Source organism: Rattus rattus, chromosome 10 (assembly GCF_011064425.1).
Source record: "Rattus rattus isolate New Zealand chromosome 10, Rrattus_CSIRO_v1, whole genome shotgun sequence".
In the NCBI taxonomy this organism is placed as follows: Eukaryota; Metazoa; Chordata; class Mammalia; order Rodentia; family Muridae; genus Rattus; species Rattus rattus.
The window spans coordinates 16,050,539-16,071,034 of NC_046163.1; the positions used below are offsets into that span (position 1 = coordinate 16,050,539).

The following is a 20,496-nucleotide window of genomic DNA, read 5'->3' on the forward strand; positions in this document are numbered from 1 at the left end:
TAATTGGGTCAAATATTATTGTGTTGTGTGTTCTTTTATGTGATGATTTGAGTGTAGGAAAGTGTGTGGCTGCAGGAGACACTGGGCCACCTCGGAGTTGGGATGTGTTTCTGCCAAGATACCTAGCAGATACCTTGGGGCACCACGGTGCTGGACCTAGCAAGGTAAAAGATACTAATTTTTTTTTTTTAATTTTTTATATTTTTACAACAGATGGTGAACCAATGTAATGGGCAAGAATCCACTAGTTTTCTAAGAGTTGATTACAATTTTCTATGTAAGAGGAGGCCAGTGCCATGTTAAGTCATGTGATATCTCAAGAGCGGAATTTAACAAAGAAACAGGGAAGTAGCCTGGGCTGGCAGGCTGTAGGTCCCCTGATGTGTGATAAGTAATGGCAGATCAGAGAGTTAGAGATTAAAAGCTGCTTTTTAAAGAAAGTCTCTCAGGAAACTCATATTCTTTTTAATGTGGGCTCCATGGGGATTTTGAGTTGAAATCCTAGTTAGACAAGCTACTTCTTAATTACAAGTATTATTTAAAGGTGATCAAGTTTGTTTTTAGAAAGAAGAGAGTTAAGAGATTACCTGAAACAGGTGGGGATTTTCATCCATGATACAGAACATAGATAGGGAAAAATTCGTCACTACCTCCAAGTAGAGAGTTGTGATAAATGTCTGTAACACCAGGCAGAGTGAATGCAGACATATATTATAGAAGCTATTAAGGTTAAAGAAAAATCTGTGGCTCTGGTTAGAGAGCTTAACAGATAGATATATTTTGGGCTAAAATCCTGAGTTTTAAGTTGCTTGTTGGTTTTAGAATTGATAAAAGGTGTTTAAGTTTGTTTTAAGGAGAGTAAAGAGATTACCTGAATTACGTGGTGATTTTCATCTATGGTTCGGAACTTAGATAGGGAAAAATTGGTCACTAATTCCAAGTAGAGAGTTGTGATAAATGTCTCTTACACCAAGGAGAGTGAATGCAGACATATATTATAGAAGTTATTAAGGTTAAATAAAAATCTGTGGCTCTGGGTAGAAAGCTTAACAGATGAATATATTTTGGACTAAAGTCCTGGTTTGATATGTTGCTTATTGATATTGGGATTAATAGAAGGTATTTAGTTTGTTTTATGAATTACCCCGCTAAAGGCCACATGGCTCGTTGACGCCAGCTAGGTTTGTGGTTATTTTTTATATCTACCATGACAGGAAGTTCAGACTCTCTTAAAATGGCTTCCACAGGAATTTTAGGTTAATTTCCTGATATCACAGAGTACAAAAGTCTATCAGGCTCATTGCTTAGCTTACTTCCTTTTTAAAAAATTGTTTAATCTTCATAATTGGTGTGACTTTGTGCTTTATGGTTATATTATTACTCTGGGAAAGAGTGCAAGATACAAGCTTTTCTGTTTACAGACTAAGGAACACAGTATTTTGGGAGAAAGATTTTGTCTTTGTGTTTTTTAAAAGTGTGATTAGGCTCTGGAAACCTCACAGAGTCAGACTGATCAGATTTGATAGAGGTAGACTGCCTGAAAAATTAATTCAGGAGAATCAAACAAAAAGATATCTCGATTCTAAACTTTTGTCTTGAGAGTTGTATTTTACAGAGTGTGCCTACTTGGATTCCTGGTCTCAAGGACTTTCAGCTGGGTACAGTCAGGACACATCAGCTACAGCATTTGCTTCATTCTTCCTACCCCCTACCTCCAAGGATACCTCAACACCCATGTACAGCTTGAAGAAGTTATAGAGAAGTTGTCACCCCAATTCCCTGGACTTTGGGGGGCTGAAAGTGGTTATTCTAAAGTTGTTTTTATGAGGAATTTAGAAATGGTTGTAATTTAACAGGGAGGAATTATCTAGTTTGAGTTGTACAGTCATAATCTCAATTGGTAACTAAGCTAAAAATCATCTTTGCTTTGATATAGAATTTATGTGTTAAAAATTTAAAAGTACAAGGATTAGAGCCAGTCCTTCTATCGATGTCATTACAAACTTCTGAGTTGATTATACACATGTGAGTTAAGGGCCAAATAGCAAACATATTGCTGAATTTGTGAGAGTACTTTCAAGACAATATTAAGATATAAAGACAACAGAACAGATTGTCTTATATAGGTAGATGGTTTTCAAAAACATCAGAAATCCACAAAATTTGAGATTTAAAGTTATTTATCTTTTGCTGAGATGTATCTGCTCCTAACAGTTCTCCTTTGGCAGATTTAATGAAGAATTTGAACATCTCTTCCTCCAGGTGAGGCAATACTTTGTGGCTAGGCAGCCACTAGACAAAACTGCCTGTTTCATCTGCAGACTAATACTGTCCAGAAAAGGACAAATTATGCAGAATAGTTGAGTGATAAACTCAGCCAAGACAGGGTGACTAACCCTTCCAAATCTGCATTTCAAGATTCTGTCAGTTGTTTTTGGGCCAGAAGGCTGAAGACTCATGCTCACATGTTGCTAACAGGGGACTGTGCTAATGGAGGTTTGTCTCTACAACCTCTCAGTTCTGGAAGTTGTGTTAGGCTTCCTATGTGTATAGATATTTGGTCATTCTAAGATTTCTGACGGTGTTGAAGACTGATTACAGTCTCTTAGTCAATCAGTCTGCTTAACTCTGAATATACATATTTTATTGGATAGTTATCAGATAGTATACAAGCTAGCCAAGATATAATATAGATTTTAAGCCTTTCTTAAGCTGGAATGGATAACTAAATGTTCTGTTTAACCGATATAGTGATGGACTGTGTGTTGAGTATATCATATGCTTTCTAAATTGTAGAATGGTAAGAGTTGTACTCAATTTATATATAAGTGAAAAGGCTTTTTAACTTGACAAAAAGGAGGAAATGTTGTGGTTTGCCCTGGAGTTATCTGTATTTTGATGCTAATTCCACTGCCCCAAGGACAGCTTACTAGTCAAGTACTCTGAAATCAGGTGACTTCACCAGAAACTTCTCCTCATTGAATTTGTAAAATACAGGTGAGGGGCAGGTACAGGATAGAAGGAGGCCTGTCATTGTAGGAGAAGGAAGGATGGGTGGGAGAGAAGTTTGAAGGAAGAGGAGGAGACTGGAATGGAAAGGAGAGAGGGGAGGAGGAGAGAAGCCGTGACAGGACAATGGAGGCTGACATAAGATCCTGCTCTGTATTTACAGGTTGTTATCAATTCTCTTAAGGGATGGATGGCACTGGGCTTTGAATGATTAAGTGGGCAATTTGATCTTATCAATTAGGTAAAAAAAAAAAAGCTCTAAGAAAGAAGAACAAAAAAAATAAAAGAGATTCTATTATAACTCCTGACTTCAATGGAGACTGTAAAGCCAGAAAGGCCTTAGGGAAAATTTTCAAACTATAAGAGATCATAGATATTTGCCCATGCTACTGTATACAAAAAAACTTTCAATTACAATAGATGGAGAAACAAAGGCATTCCACAATAAAACTTAAGCAATAATTATCTATACAGGCAGTTCTTCATAAGGCCGTAGAAGGAAACTTTAACCTTAAGAGGTTATTTTCACCAAATAAAACACAGGAATATATAAACAATCTTAGAGAAGCCAATCATCAGGGAGTGAAAAATGCCCATTCCACAACAAAAATACTGATAATTAACAAACATTGCTATTCATGTTCTTATAACTTTAATGGTCTCACTAACCCACCAGAAGACTTGTACTAGTAGATTGGATTTGTAAACAGGGACCATCTTTATGTTGCATACAGTAAACTACACCTTAACATCAATAGTAAATATCTCCTCAGGATTAAAGGATGAACAAAAGATAATTCTTGAAAATGAAATGAACACTTTACCCTTTTAACAGATGAAGATGCTTGCAGTCAACCATCAGACTGAGCATGGGGACTCCAATAGAGGAGTTAGGGGAAGGATTGAAGGACCTGAAGGAGTTTGCAACCTCATAGGACAAACAAAAATATCAACCAACCAGATGCACCAGAGCTTTCAGTGGCTAAACCACCAACCAAAGAGTATACATGGAGGGACCCATGGCTCCAGTTACATTTATAGCAGAGGATTGAGTAATCTGACATCAGTGGGAGGAGAGGCCCCTGTTTTTGTGGATTCCTGATGCTCCATCAGAAGGGAATGCTAGGGCTGTAAGGCAGATGTGGATGGGTGTGGGTTGGAGAGAATCTTCATAGAAGCAGGGGGGAGGGGATAAGAGTTTTGAGAAGGAGAAAATGGCAATGGAGGAATAACATTTAAAATGTAAATAAATAAAATGAAACCAATAAAAAAATAAGAAAAAAAGTCTTACAAAGTAGACTTCATGACAAAACTAATGAGATAGAGAAGGACACTATCTACCAGGAGAATATTGAAATGGTAAAATATATCTATGCACTAAACCACAGGAGCAACAAAGTTCACGTTAATGCCCAACTCTTTCAAAAGACAAGTCATCCAGACCAAAAGTAAATAGAGAAATATTGAAGTTAAATAACCACCTAAACCAAATGGACCTAAAAGATATTTATAGTACATTTCACTTAAACAATAAAGAATGTCATTTCTTCTCAGCATCTTTTGGAATCAGCTCCAAAATTAACCACACACCTAAACGGAAAGCAAGTATCAACAGATATAAGAAAATTTAAGTAACATGCTGCATCTTATCTGAGCCTCACTGATTAAAACTGGATATCAAGAGAAGAAGCAATGTAAAGGTCACAAATACATGGATATTGAACAACCTCTACTGAATAAAAAGTGGGTCAAACAGTAATAAAAATATTAAAGACTTTTTAGAATTGAATAAAAATTATAACACAACATACCCAAATTTAAGGAACCCAATGAAAGCGGTTTTAAGAGACAAAATTATAGAACTAATAGCACACACACACACACACACACACACACACACACACACACACACACACACATGAATGCACCTATATACACACATACACAAACAAACATTTTTGAGCTGAATCTATTGTTAATGGCATACCTGAAAGCTCTAAAAAATGTAAAAAAAAAATAGGAAAGAATGAAAGCAAGAAAAAAGAAAGAAAGAGAAAGAACATTGAAAAGTACTAGGTTTCAAGAAATAATTAAACTCAGTGATGAAATTGATAAAGCAGGAAAAACAATAAAATCTAATATAAAGTATTAATGAAATATTTGTTTCTATGAGAATATCAGTAAGATTAACAAACCAATGACCAAATTAAGTAAAAACATCATATATAGAGAGAAATAAAATTCAAATTAACAAAATTAAAGATAAAAGAGGAACATAGCAAAAGACACTGAAGGAATCAAGAAATTCCTCAGGTCACACTTTAAAGACCTGAACTCTACCAAATTGGAAAATAGAAACTGAATTTTTGGGTTGGGGATTTAGCTCAGTTGTAGAGCGCTTGCCTAGGAAGCGCAAGGCCCTGGGTTCAGTCCCCAGCCCCGAAAAAAAAAAGAACCAAAAAAAAAAAAAAAAAAGAAACTGAATTTTTGGTCACTTGCTACTTGACAAAGGAGCTAAAATGATCCAATGGAAGAAAGATAGCATTGTCAACAAATGGTGCTGGTTCAACTGGAGGTCAACTTGTAGAAGAATGCAAATCGATCCATGCTTATAACCCTGTACAAAGCTTAAGTCCAAGTGGATCAAGGACCTCCACATCAAAGCAGGTACACTCAAACTGATAGATGAAAAAGTGGGGAAGAATCTGGAACACATGGGCACAGGGGAAAATTTCCTGAACAAAACACCAATGGATCATGGTCTAGGATCAAGAATGGACAAATAGGACCTCATAAAACTGCAAAGCTTCTGTAAGACAAAAGACACTGTCATTAGGACAAAATGGCAACCAAAAGATTGGGAAAAGATCTTTACCAATCCTACATCTGATAGAGGGCTAATATCCAAAATATACAAAGAACTCACTAAGTTAGACTTCAGAGAGTCAAATAACCCTATTAAAAAATGGGGTAGAGAGCTAAACAAAACATTCTCAGGTGAGGATTATTGAATGGCCAAAAAGCACCTAAAGAAATGTTCAACATCTTTAGTCATAAGGGAAATGCAAATCAAAAGAACCCTGAGATTCCACTTCACACGAGTCAGAATGGCTAAGTTCAAAAACCCAAATGACAACAGATGCTGATGAGGATGTGGAAAAGAGGAACACTCCTCCAGTGTTGGTGGGATTGCAGACTGGTACAACCACTCTGGAAATCAGTCTGGAGGTTCCTCAGAAAATTGGACATTCCACTACCTGAGGACTCAGCTATACCTCTCTTGGTCATATACCCAAAAGATGCTCCAACAAAGACTCCACTATGTTCATAGCAGCCTTATTTATAATGGCCAGAAGCTGGAAAGAACCCAGATGCCCTTCAACAGTGGAATGGATTCAAAAAATGTGGTACATCTACACAGTGGAGTACTACTCAGCTATCAAAAACAATGACTTCATGAAATTCATAGGCAAATGGAATGAACTAGAAAATATCATCCTGAGTGAGGTTACACAATCACAGAAAAACACACTCGGTATGCACTCATTGATAAGTGGATATTAGCCAAAAAGCTCAAATTACCCAAGATGCAATCCACAGACCACAGGAAGCTCAAGAAGCAGGATAACCACAATGTGGATGTTCCCACTCCTTCTTAAGGGGGCGGGGGGAATATCCATAGGAGGGGATATGGAAGCAAAGTTTAGAGCAGCGACTCAAAGAATGGCCATTCAGAGCCTGACCCACATGTGATTCATACATATACAGCCACCAAAACTAGATAAGATTCATGAAGCTACAAAATGCATGCTGAAGGGGACTGGATATCAGTCTTTCCTGAGACACATCCAAAGCATGTCCAATACAGAGGTCTATTCTAGCAGCAAGCCACTGAACTGAGAACAGGACCCCCTTGGGGGGAATTAGAGGAAATATTGAAAGAGTTGAAGGAGCATGCAAACCCCATAAAAACAGCAGTGCAAATGAACCAGAGCTTCCAGAGACTAAACCAGTATCGAAAAACTATTCGTGGACTCACCCAGGTCTCCAGCTGCATATGTAGCATTGTAAAGCCTTGTTGGGTCATCAGGAGAAGGGGAAGCCCTTGGTCCTGCTGAGGCTGGACCCCCAGTGCAGGGGATTATGGGGGTGCAGTAAGGAGGATTTATGGGGGGGAATACCCATATGGGCAAGGGGAAGGGAGAGGGGATCGGGGCTTATGGACAAGAAACCGGGAAGGGGAATAACATTTGAAATGTAAGTAAAGAAATATATCTAACGAAAAATTTTTAAAAAATATGAGCTCACTGTCATCTACCTGTTACCATGTTAAAAAAAAAAATTACTGCCCTGTTGCTAAGTTTCCTTGACTTATGCTTGTGTATGTATGTGGGCTCTCTGTGTATGTGTATGCATGTGTGCTCATGTTTGTGTATATGTGTGTGTGTATATGTGTGTGTGTGTGTGTGTGTGTGTGTGTAGGTGTGTGCATGCACACAAATTCTTTTATGCTCATGCCCCTGTGCATGTGCAGAGGCCAGAGCAGGGTACTAGATGTTGTTTATCACTTTCCACCCTATTCCTTTGCAAAAGGATCTGTCAGTGACACAAGAACTAGAATATTAAACAGCAAGCCCTAGTGGGCCTCCTTTTTCCACACTACCCACACCAGCGCTGACGTGACAGATGAGTGGAGTCATACCTTGTACATAGACACTGGGAATTCAAACCCAAATTCTTATGCTTGCACAGCAAGAGTTCTTCCCCACTGAGTCAACTCCCTCATCATTGATGCCAGAGTGTAAGTATGTCAGCAATTCTTTAATTTCACTCCAACTGAAATCTACAGAGTGAGTAACACATTACAGATTCTAAAAACAAACTTATTATTTTTTAAAAAAGTCTCAAGTGCTGGATTTCTTTCTTTATAAGGAATAATTTCAACACTTCAGCTAAATTCTTAAAGGTCATGACCTTTGAGAGTAACACTGAGTATCAGGAACTCTGAATTACTTAATAAATATTTTATTAGTTGCATAATTAAAACTAGATTATCTACCAGGAGAATACAACTTATGTCTTATGAATAAGAACGGGAAACTCTCAATTCCTCAAAAGTTCAGAGAAATGTATGAAAAAAAACGAAGAGATTTTACATCATTAATCTTTTACGAAGACCTTTCACATGTTGTTTCAGCTCTTTAAATGTATTGGGAATAACAAAAATAAGAAATAATTCATGGATTTATGACTATCTATTGTTAGACAAAAATTACCATATCTAAAACATACCCTAGACTCTCAGTAGTGTTTTTCTTTTAACCACATAGCCTAATGTTTGCCAGGCAGCTTACAATCTGAAGAACCCTGTATAAATAAATTAAAGTCAGGCAAACAAGTGCCAGTATTAAAAATTGATAATTTTCTTTTATAAAAGTGACACATTTATGATAATAATTATCATTCATATCACATTAAAGATCCTACAAAACCATATTAGCATTTTTCTGGGACATGAATATGTGTTGTATATGTGTAAATGTATAGATGGGGTTTTTTGTGTGTATACAAAAAGAGAGAGTGAGGCAGCAAGCATGTGTACGTGAAGATGCATGACTGAGTGGGGTACACATATGCATACTACATGTGTGAAATTACAAGATAATCTTAGGTATCATTCCTCAGTTACTAATGTGCCTGTAGAGACATAATCTCACATGCGCCTGCATTTTGCTAAGTAGGCTAAGCTAGCTGAGCTTCCAGGGATTCACCAGTTCCACTTTCCCTTTCACTATCACTGAAATTACAAATGCTTGCCGCCATTTTATCATGGGCCCTGGGGGAATCTCCAGTTATCTTGTGTCATAGCTGCTTCAGCTTTCCTCCTGTTGCCAGACTCTAGTTCTTTCTATTTCTTAACCTCTTATTGTTCCTCAGAATAAATGTTAATGGTCTGTGTTCTGTTTGCTGTTACTGCTATTCTGCCTATTATCCCAGTTGGCTTATCATTTCCAAAAATGTCATATTCTTTTATTTCTTAATGTTTTATGTATATAAAATGTCATGTTGGGAAGGTGATTCCATCCTTGAAATTATGACTAAAGAAACACAGGGATCCAGATTAGATTCACAGCACCTACATATATTATACTAAATGCAGAAGCCTGTGTCTGTAACTCCAGGACTTGGGAGGCAGAGGCTGGAGAATTTTTGGGTTTCAATGGCCAGCCAGTCTAGACAAATGGATGAATTCCTGTTTTAGTGGGCAAATCTGCCTCAAAATAAGGTGAAGACGAAAATTTCTGATGTTAACCTTTGGCTGCAAAACACACACAGAATGATATGAATGCACATGTGCTGAGTTCTTCTTGGTCATGGAAAGAACAATATGTCATGGTTCCTGCCCCTGAATTAGAGCCAGAAGGGTGTGGGCCTCCATGAGTATTGATGGTTGCTGGACATGAGTGTTTTTTGTATAAAAAAAGTATCTTTTGCTTCATGTTCCTCCTTTGGGAAATATTCTCTCTGTAAGGTTATCAGTGAATATCCTCTCTATCAAGGTTAATGACTCCATGATAATCAGAGTCAGCATGAGGTCCTGGAGGGTAGGGAGTGCTTAACTCATTATCAAAAATGGTGAACTCTGGGGCCTTCAGGACAGTCCTTAAAGATGTAGAAAAGAAATATGAAAACATCAGTTAAAATATATATAACTTCTCAACTATGAAAAATATAAGGATACAATATGAATTATATGAGTGGCTTCCGGAACCTAAATGAACAAGGGAAGCTGCAGTAAGAGCCAGCTTGTCACAAAGATATTAAGGAATGCGATGAGAGTTTTGTGGTGTGTTGTTCTCAGGACAAGATTCCAGCCATCTAGTTTATTGTTTGTGCTTACATAGGCAGGCAGATCTCTGAATTCATTTACAATCTAAACAAAAAAAATATTCGGCTTGCTATCTCTTCAAATGGTCATGGAATGATGATTTATGGATTCATGAGATAATCAACAGGGAACCTAGAGTAAATAATGGAATTGATATGAAAATAAAAGACTGGACTTCGGTCTTTGAGAGCTAGATATGTGGACAGAATGTCTGTTGATCTTCAGAAAGCTGTCTCAAGCAGAACACAGGCTGGTAGCCTGTATCCACAATTTGACTTCCAGTCTACTTTTTTACTTATTTATTTTTATGTTTTTCTGCTCTCAAACACTCCTTCCTCAGGAACCTTCACTAAGCTCAGGCTGGTCCTTGGCACACATCTATATATACTTGAACACATATACACATACTGACCACACAAACATGAATATACACAAAGGACAATATACAATATGAGGCAGCAACAAAGAATATACAGTATATTTCAACACTAACTAACCCTGACTTTTGGCCCTCCCTAGGTTTACATTTCTGACTCTCAGTGTTGTTAGCACTCCAGTAGCTCTACAGACTGTAGCTGAAAATTCATGCACTTCAGCTGAGGTTCAGCCAGAGATGTGACTGAATTTCCTACACCTTTTCCTTCACATCTTATCTGACTTTTCAGCTTTCAGTGACTTGTTCTGTATGAACAAATACAAGGCTTTTCCTCATTTCCATGTTTTACCAGTAGCTTATGTCAGCTTTCTTACCTTCACAAATATTATGGTGTGTGTGTGTGTGTGTGTGTGTGTGTGTGTGTGTGTGTGTGTGTGTGTGTCTGTGTGTGTCTGTGTGTCTGTGTGTGTGTGCATGTGAGGCCATGCTTTAATGGCGCGCTTGCAAGCAAGAGCGAGAGAGAGACAGAGAGAGAGAGAGACAGAGACAGAGAGAGAGAGAGAAAGATTAGTCAGAATTTTCCATATTTTTGAACTCCCTTCCATCCTTAGTTTTATGAGCAATATTGTCAAGAAGAAATGTTGTGTTTATGTTTTGATTTGAGACTCATAATTCTTTTGCATTTTCAATTATAATAACAGCAATAAGTTTTCTTGTTATATACTTCTATGTATTCTAAGCTAACCTCAAATTTCTTGTAATCCTACTGCCTCAGCGCTACATCACCCCACCCAAAAATAGTGGGACTAGGGTTATGAGTTACCACACTTGACTATGCAAATATTTTTCACCTAGTATATTTTTAGCTAGTAAAAATGTGTGCACATGCTATTGGTGGTTTCTAGTTTAATTCACTTAGACTTGCATGATGTATATATGCTGTATGATTTCAGTTTTTTCATGCATAGTGAAATTTGTCCAACAGCCAATGAAAATCTTGTGTAGTTTGAATCTTGGAACAATTTGCTTTGGGTTTCATGTGTTGTTTTGTTCTCTATCTTTTATTTCTTGGGGTATTAGCTTCAATAAATACCATTATTTCATGTTGGCTGTGTTCATCGCATTCTTTGCAACTTTACTTAATTTCTTACATTTCTTTTCCACACAACAAATATTTACATTATTAAGATCAATTCATAAATTCCTGTTTCTTTTAAATTGTCATTTTCCATGTAATTTTTATATTCTTCTGTCATAAAATAAACACTAGTGCTCATAAAAGTTCAGATAGATACTGATACCATAATGGTGGATGATTTTCTAGACCACTCTCATATCTGAGATGACTGATCAGTCATTCAAACTGAAAATCAATAAGGAAACCTCAGCACTAGACTACATCACAGATAAGTTAGCCTTAAAAGATAGCTACAGAGCATCTCACCCATCAGTACCAAAATCTATGCTCTTCTCAGCACCTGATGGAAGGTGCTCCAAGGGAAAATACAAACTACCCCTCAAGATAAGTCTTACCAAATATTAAACGTACAAATAATCTCTTGAACCTTATGAATTCCCAGTGAGTGCGATTAAGCAAGAAGTGAATAATAACTACAGAAATAACAAAAACATGTAGCAAATGTACTCTTGAATGACCCTGAAGAAATCAGGGAGGATTCAAGAATTTAAGAGCATGAGTTTCTTTTACAGGACGTGGGTTTGATTCCCAGAATGCATATAGAAGTTTGAAACTGTCTGTAATTGCATTTTGAGACATGATGTCCTCTGCAGGCCTCTGCAGACAGTAGACATGCATACATATACATACATACGTACTGGAAACACCACTCCTACATACTTAATTATAGTTTCAATATCATATTGTCATTGTAGTTTGTTCTCTTTAATTTTTCTACTACTTGACAAGCTTTCTCCTTGCCTTCTTCCTCCTTTGTTTCCTTTCCTTCTCCTGTATAGAATATCCAGCTTTTAGTGTTCTCTCTTTTAGTAACTGAACCTGTCATCTTCACGATGGCATTTGTCATGCCTACATTTTACTGTTTGAGTCTCCTCTCCCTTGCTCTCTTCACATTGATGCCATAACTAAATCTATTGCTCTGTATTCTAAGAAGAAATTTAAAACATAATAAAAGGCTGAAGCTTATCAGTGGCATCCATAAGTACAAATGTCTTCAGTTACATTTTCCTTGTTGGAAAGAAGCTCCCAGTTGAAATGACAGCTGGAGCTGTTACTGAGGTATGGGTTTGGACACTGATGCAGATAATGGGTTCTTCAAGGAGTTCTCTGCATGCCACTTCTCAAAACCTCCTAACTTATTAAAATGCTGAATTGTTCCAAATTGGGATCTTTTCACCCCAAGAACTGTATAAAATAAACCAGTTCATCTTATAAAATATATTCTTATGTTATTGTTTAGATAGCTAACTGCTCTAGTCTTGACATCATTATGCAAGAACCTTGGATAGTCAGATGCAAGAATAACAGTTATGCAAGAGTTACAATGAAGTGGAAAGAGCTGGTATTAAGTGTTCACTAGTTATCATTTACATGGTTGTACCATCTAAATGGCTTGCTTAGTGGCAGCTATGCAAAATATGTGTGCACTGCACTGCATATGACCTTGATTTACAAATATAAAAATTATGTTGCTGAAACTCCTTCAATTTACTATGGAAATTCATATGGGGGATAGAATATAATAAGAGGTGAGAGGGCTGGCAGTATATGGTAGAAAAACAAATTAAGAATATGATTATTTCACTTACTTAATTATTTCTAAGTAACCTAATGGTTTATTGAAATTACATAAAATGCAATGGGATGTGCATATAGTCATGCTGGGATGCCAGGGCAATTATTTCTGGTGTCAATTTGAAGCTATGTCTTACATAATTATTCAATTTGGTTCTTTTTCATCTTCTCACATTTGCAAGGGATAGATCAAAGTTTAAATGATCTTTTATTCAGAATCTTAACAAGGGGCTAGGGGGACGTTTCATCAGTAAGTGCCGGAGCAGCAGAATTTGAGTCCAATCTTCAGCACTCATATACAGATCTCGGCATGGTAGTGTGTGTAAGTAACAGCAATGTTGGGGGTGTGGAAAAAGGAGGTACCCTGGGGCTTGCTAGAAAATAAGTCTACAATACTTGATGAGGTCCAGGTCAGTGAGAGATGTTGCTTCAAAATGATAGACAGACAGATAGATAGATAGATAGATAGATAGATAGATAGATAGATAGATAGATAGATAGAGATAGAGAGACAGAGATAGATATCTCCATAATACATACATAATACATACAGACATAGTTAGATATAGATAGAAATGTGTGTGTGTGTGTGTGTGTGTGTGGTTGTGTGTGTGTGTAGGGAGAGATGATAGACAAGCAGACAGACACACAAATAGAAAAGTAGACAACACCCACTGTAAAATACCCGATGTTTACAGCTTCCTGTGCATTCATGTTTATACATGTGTACACATACAAACATATACATTTATAGAATAATTAAAATATGTGTTTATATATTCCTTTTTATGTTTCCTGTATCTGAGAATCTCTTAGCAGTCCAGAAACATGCAAATGTCTTATCCAACACTAAAATATACCTTCCAAGGCTATTATTCTGTTACAGTGATAAAATACCATGACTTAGCAACTTTGATGAGAAGGGGTTTATTTAGGTTATAATTCCAGAATACTTTCCATCATTTCCCAGAAGACTAGGTGCTCAAAGTAAAGAGGAGTAGAGAGATATGAATACAGCTACACTGTCTGCTTGTTACTTATGCTCATGTAGATTTCTTTCATTATTGGAGAGTTGAGAGTCTAATACAGGGAATGGTGCCACCCACCATGGTGCAGTCTTTTAACAATCAAGATACTACTCCAAGCGTTGGACAGAAGACTCGGCAATTAAGAGGACTGGCCTTTTTTTCCAGAGGACCCACTTTCAATTCCCAGCACCTAAGAAATCTGGTTTACAACTGTCTGTAATTTCACTTCTTTGAGGAAATGTGTCTTGGTGCTAGGCCTAGTGTCTCTTCTCTTCCTGCTGCCTGTGGATCCAGGTATACAACTCTCAGCTACTTCTCCATTACCATGACTTCCTCTGTGCTACTAGGCTTCTCTCTCCGGTGATAATAGGCTAAAACTCTGAAACTGCCAGCAATTTCCAGTTAAATGCTTTTTCTAAAACAAGAGTTGTCTTGTCTCTTCACAGCTATAGAATACTGACTCAGACACCATGTCATTCCCATTTGCTGGTATCTCTCTCTCTCTCTCTCTCTCTCTCTCTCTCTCTCTCTCTCTCCCTCCCTCTCCCCCCTCCTCCCCCTCCCATCTCCCCCTCTCCTCTTCCCTCTCCCCATCCTTTCCCCCTTCCCTCATCCTCCTCATTTCTTTCTATTTCATGTTTGCTGACCAAATATAAGTGTTCAACTATTGCTCTAGTATTATATTTACCTGCTGCTAAGGCTCCCTGCCATGAATGTCATAGAAATCCTTTAACTAAAACGCCCAAATTAAATGTTTTCTTTTATTACTTGACTTGTTCATTTTGCTTGTCATATCAATAAAACAATAACTAGAACACTTTATAAGAAGACCAAGTAAGTAATCTCTACCCCTTTCTAATCTCCCACCTCAAATGCTTCAATCCTTCTTCCTTTTTTTCATACTCTATCCTTTTAGTTGATAAACTTTGGAATGAAGGAAAGCATAATTCTATTGTTAAGCACACAGTCTTTGAAATTTCACTGAGGAATTCAAAGAAAACTAATACCTTCCTTAAAAGGAGCTCACTATGTAGTTCAGAGTGAATTTGAACACTTGATCCTTCTGTTTTAATCTTCAAGAGCTGGAATTACAGCTGTATGCCAAAAAGCCCTCCTCTTAACTAAGTTTCTCATTAGAAGATGAAAGTAATCTCAGATCAACAATCCAGTTTTTCAACCTCAAATGCCATTAAGAAAACTATACCCCAAACTAGCAACTAAAAGCGAATAATACATTTAAAATCAAAGTTAAATTGAAGAGAATTAAAATACATGAGATGTAGTGGAACTGAATGATAAATATCTCCCACTGGCTCCTATATTAAATATATAATTCCCAGCTAGAGATGCTATTTGATGTAGTTATGGAACCTTTAGACCTGGAAGTGTGCTGGAAGAAAAACATTATTGGAGGATAGGCTTCGAGGGTTGATAGCCTTGTTCCACTTCCTGTTCTTTCTAAGAGCTTCCCACGTGTAGACTAAATGTGATCTCTCTGCTTCCTGCTCATGATATGCCTTCTTCACCATTATGAACAGTATCTTTCTTGAATCTTTATTGACCATCAAGAAACATAAAATAGATCCATAAACTCTTAGTCTTTAGTGAATTTGACTAAGATGAAGGAAGATGAAAAAGGATACTTGAATCCAGGTACAGAACCACTGAGTCTGAAGAATCAAAATAGGTTACAACTCAGTATTAAGAACAGTTGTCCAGTGATAAGTGATTTTTTTCTCAAGTAGTGCCACTCTGTGGTGACTAGGTATTCAAATATATGACCCTATCAGGGGCCATTTTTATTCAACCTAAACCACATGGGCTTTTGAAAGTACAAAGCCCACCCCCAATAACACCCTTCCTCCAACAGTCCATACCTCTTACTGTTCTCAAACAGTTCTACCAACTAGGCACCAAGTATTCAGACATGTAACCTTTGGAGGCCGTTCTCACTCAATCCACCACCTAAGGCAACGTTCCAAATATTTTGGATGAGTGCTCTCTACTATGACCTCTTAAAAGTCCTGTCTTCTTCACACCAGCATGTAGAGCTGGTCCTTGTCAAAACCTAATAGCACAATATTTAAAAGTCAAGTATTCTTCAATCCTCCAGAAGTTTAACTTGGCCGGGCAGAAGACTTGCAGTAGTGATGGTGAAGAGCTTGATGTAGCAGGCAGCCTGTCCTGGTATATGTAACTCCAAACGTGAAGTGGCATTTAGCACTAAGAATATGGTGGCAAGAGTACCTGAAATCCATCTCACGTAGTTTTATCTTTAGTGTTAAACTCCATTAGGTGGATTTCAGGTGCTCTTGCTCACCATGGCTCTCACACGCTCCAGGCTTGCTCCAAGATCACATATATTCCTGCCTGACACTCAAGAGGAAGAAATCTATCCAACTAAAAGCAGAAACCAGTTGAAATTGAAAACAGTTTCTCGCCTAAGCATTCTAAAGAATGTTCAAACTTTCACACTTTAGAGATCTGAATAATTTGCATGTCTACTAGTAATGTCGTCTAAGTGGGAAGGCAGAAATATGTTGCTTCTTGTGTTCTCTCTTTTCAAAAAATTTTCCATACAATTTCTTTTAATAAAACACTCACTGAAGGTAAAGCGGTGTATGTGTTTAGCATGCTCTCCAGAAATAAATACTTTTACCCCGCCCAAGGTATTTTCTTCACAACATTTGCCACATTCCAAAGTTCTTCTCTCTCCATAATGCAACTGAAAACCCTGGGCAATCAATGAAGCTCCAGCCTAAAACCTCTTTATCACACACATCATGTAACTCCCTCTTTTCTTGTCTTGTGCATAACCAAGGATCAGAAATTAATTATCCCCAAGTAAGTATACAATCCAGAACTTTTTAATTTATTGAATCCATAACCAATTAATGTATTACACTGGCTCATCTGTCATGAAATCATATTGCTGAATTAGCTGATAGCCTCAAATATTGACAAAGCCTCTCATACGAAATGCATCACTTGGCACTTGCGTGTACATGCCTTTCACTCTATTTGAATCCATGATTACATGTACAGCAGTGTAACCTTGATAAATACTGACTTCTTTTTAAAAGTTTTATAAAAGACTTTGCTGTTGTACAAAAGCATTTTTTTTTTTATTTCTTTACTTGCCACAAAGCTACTGGCACTAAAATCTCACATCATTTTAAAAGTGTAAAATAATTCTTTGATAATTTTAAAGTAACAAGCGTTAAGAACTAAATGACTTAGAGCAGAAATTATTTGGAATCTGTTTTAGCTGTATGAATGTATTAAATAACAGGAATGACTGGGAGGGCCTTGCAATTAGCTCTACATTGGTGATGAGGAAATAAGACACATAGAAAATAAAAGTGTAAGGAGGGGAGAGACAGCTCAGGGGTTAAGAGTGAGCACTGCTTTTCCAGACACTCGGAATTCAGGTCCTAGCACCCATGTTGAAAGAGCCAGGAATGCCTGTAACTGCAGCATCCTCTGGCACATGTGCATGTTTGGATCCACACATACACTCATAGACAAATTAATACAAAGGACATCTTTTAAAAAGAGAAAAGAGAGTTAATCTTTATGTATACATTTTTTTTGTTTTTAATTTGGAAAGTCTAATGTTTACTTTATGTGCATGATTGTTTTTTCTGCATGCAAATCTGTGCATCACATCCCTGAGAAGTTAGAAGTTGTGTTTTTAATAACTGTCTTGAAGAATGTTAAGAATTATGAACTAAATGATCGATAGTGTTTCACTGACAATACCAAAGTATTTTTAGTGTGTATGTGTGTGTGTGTGTGTGTGTGTGTGTGTGTGTGTGTGTGTTTTCAAGGCTTACAAAATGAAATTCATTGAAATCAGCCAACGTTTTAATGGGTTTTTAAGCATTCTCAAGAAACATAATTTTATCTTGCTTCTAGATTTTAGAATTTTATTAGCTCTGACTTTGGCTGCAACAAGTGGCCCAGCCTAATTGCTAACACTTCCATCAAGAAGCATGGAGATTTGAATAGCTGGCCGCCTCCTGTCCCTACTATCTGCTCCCCACTACCTGCTTCTGGTTCCTGTGCTATACTCAAACACCTCAATCTTGTTTCCTCTGTATCCAACAGATATGTTGGCTCCTAACCCTCAGGTAATCCTTATTGTCATCCTTCATCTCTACTGCAAAGAACCAACTCTAGACACAGTACTTTAATCCACCTATTGAGGATTACAGGTATTGTTTCTACATTTCCTTAGGTATCTGCAAGATAAAGGCAAATATTCTGGGGAGACACTAGTGTCTAGAATGAATTCCATTTTATTTTGAAACACTGGCTTGTTTGCTTCATAATTATTTATTAAGCTAGCCATCTATTTAATGTAGAATAGAGTGAATGCAGAGTATTCACAATAATTTGTTTGTGAAATACAGTGTAGGGACTATCATGCTCACATATGCATTTCTCAACGTTTCAAAATAAGCATTTGCTCAATCTACATCTCACATAAGTTCATAAAACTATGCTAAATATGTAGAAAATGATAGATGTCTTCTTCATTTCAATCAGGTGCTTCAAGCATTATATTTAACTCTCAGTTTCCATTTTAGAGAATAAATATGCCCACCAAATTACTATAAAAATATACTAATACTGATTATGTATTAGGACACTGTTCTACACAGATACTCAAATATTGCTGAGTGTCACAATGTGGCTTTAAAAATGATGCTACTTTCATATTTTTTCCAATCAGCCTTATTACTCCTTCTTCATTATCATCATGCTTAGAATATAAAACATTTAAATCATGTCTTTAAATAAAGTTACAATGACATAGTATTGTGAATACAAAAAGATTAAAAGTAAAGTTAAGTAAATTCATTTGGGCAATGGAAAACATGAAATACTTATAGATAATGACTTGGACAAGGTCACCTGATCTGCCATTGACATAGACTCCATTTCAATGATATTTCACTTCAAGATTTCACGATTTATTTCAAATGAAATTCCAGAAACCATTCACTTTTCTGTAGCTTGTTTGTTAAATTGTCAGTGTCCCTTCCTTTTTCTCAAACTAGCAAGACTAGAAATGGTTATTTAACTTATAAATGGATTAAATTTATAATGAATTATTTGTAAAAACAACAACATTGAGTGGTCTATGGGATATGTACTATTATTCAAAATTTTTATCATGATGCTATGATATAGTTGTTTTTATTTTATCAATGAAGACACACAAAACAAGAAACTTACTTCAAGCCCATCTGGCTAATGTTGAACTATCAGTTTTAATTTTTAAACATTTAGATGTTTCTAAACACAATTAAAAAAGATTTCAAAGGTTATAGATCTGTAAATAAGATAAATACATGTTGATTAAATTATCATAAAATCAATTTCACATTTTAGATGTAATTATCATTTTAAAATTCCCTTACTCCTGAAAACGTTGTTCAATTCTATCATGTAAAACTGACAGTACCCAAAGAAAGACATCAGATATTCAACATTACTAGTAAGTGAATGTGAATAAGGACAGTATTATGGAAATTGCTCTAACAGTCTCAGGAAAGAAGAGCATCCAGCACTGGGGAATCTACAAAATTCTCCATAGAACAAAATCATCAAAATGTGTATTAAGTGTGTAAAGCTTGCATATCATGAGGCATACAAAGTATGAACCTGCTTCTAAATAATACAATTGAATGTTAACACCAATTCTGAACTACCATTAAAAAATAGTTATCAATAATAATTAATAGAATAAGTATCAAATCCATCTGAAGAGACATCACAATGGAAAAGTCAAATTAAATCCTATAAAAATATTATTATCAAGTGTAGTAGGTAAGGAATAGGTAAATTTTGGGAACCTTACAATCTTCTATGTTTGTAATAAAAAAGAAAAGGGTAACACTTAAAATCATTGTACCTGGAAAGAATTAGAGGCTGAAGAAGCTTGCCTCCAAGCCTGAGGACCTGAGGAAGATTCTTGAGACTCATATAATGGAAGGAGACAATTGATTCCCACAAGTTATCTTCTGATTTCACACAAGTATCGTGGTACAGGGATGTGGTAGTACATGTCTGTGATCCTGATATGTAGGAGGTAGAGGCAGGAGGATCAGATGTTCAACCTCATTCTTGTATATATACGTAGTTGAAGGCCAGAATGGACTATATGAGACCTGATCTCACAACTAACCAACCAACCAACCAGCCAATCAAACAAACAAATGAAAAACAACAGCAAAATAAGTCCATAAATATACAAATGATTGTAAAATATTTTTGTTTCTACTACTTTAGAAGTCCAGAAATTGAAAAAAAATTTGCAAAATAGTTGACAGTAGTAAGTAGGGGGAACTGTGCGGAAGTAAAACTTAATAGCCTATTCTTGATTTGTTCTGTTTTTATTAATTACAGCTTT

At 36.5% G+C, this 20,496-nt stretch overlaps 1 long non-coding RNA gene across 2 annotated transcripts in view; it reads right to left on the reverse strand.

Annotated features, from left to right (window-relative positions):
• Window positions 1-20,496, reverse strand: part of LOC116911763 — a 256,137-nt gene that overhangs the window by 35,413 nt on the left and 200,228 nt on the right. The window contains exons 4-5 of one of the 2 annotated variants that reach the window (XR_004389338.1): window positions 12,379-12,383; window positions 12,129-12,131 (exon numbers count right to left, since the gene is read on the reverse strand). The exons of the other annotated variant lie outside the window; for it this stretch is intronic. This is a non-coding gene — a long non-coding RNA (uncharacterized LOC116911763). The remainder of the gene's footprint in view (window positions 1-12,128; window positions 12,132-12,378; window positions 12,384-20,496) is intronic. 2 annotated transcript variants of the gene reach the window in all.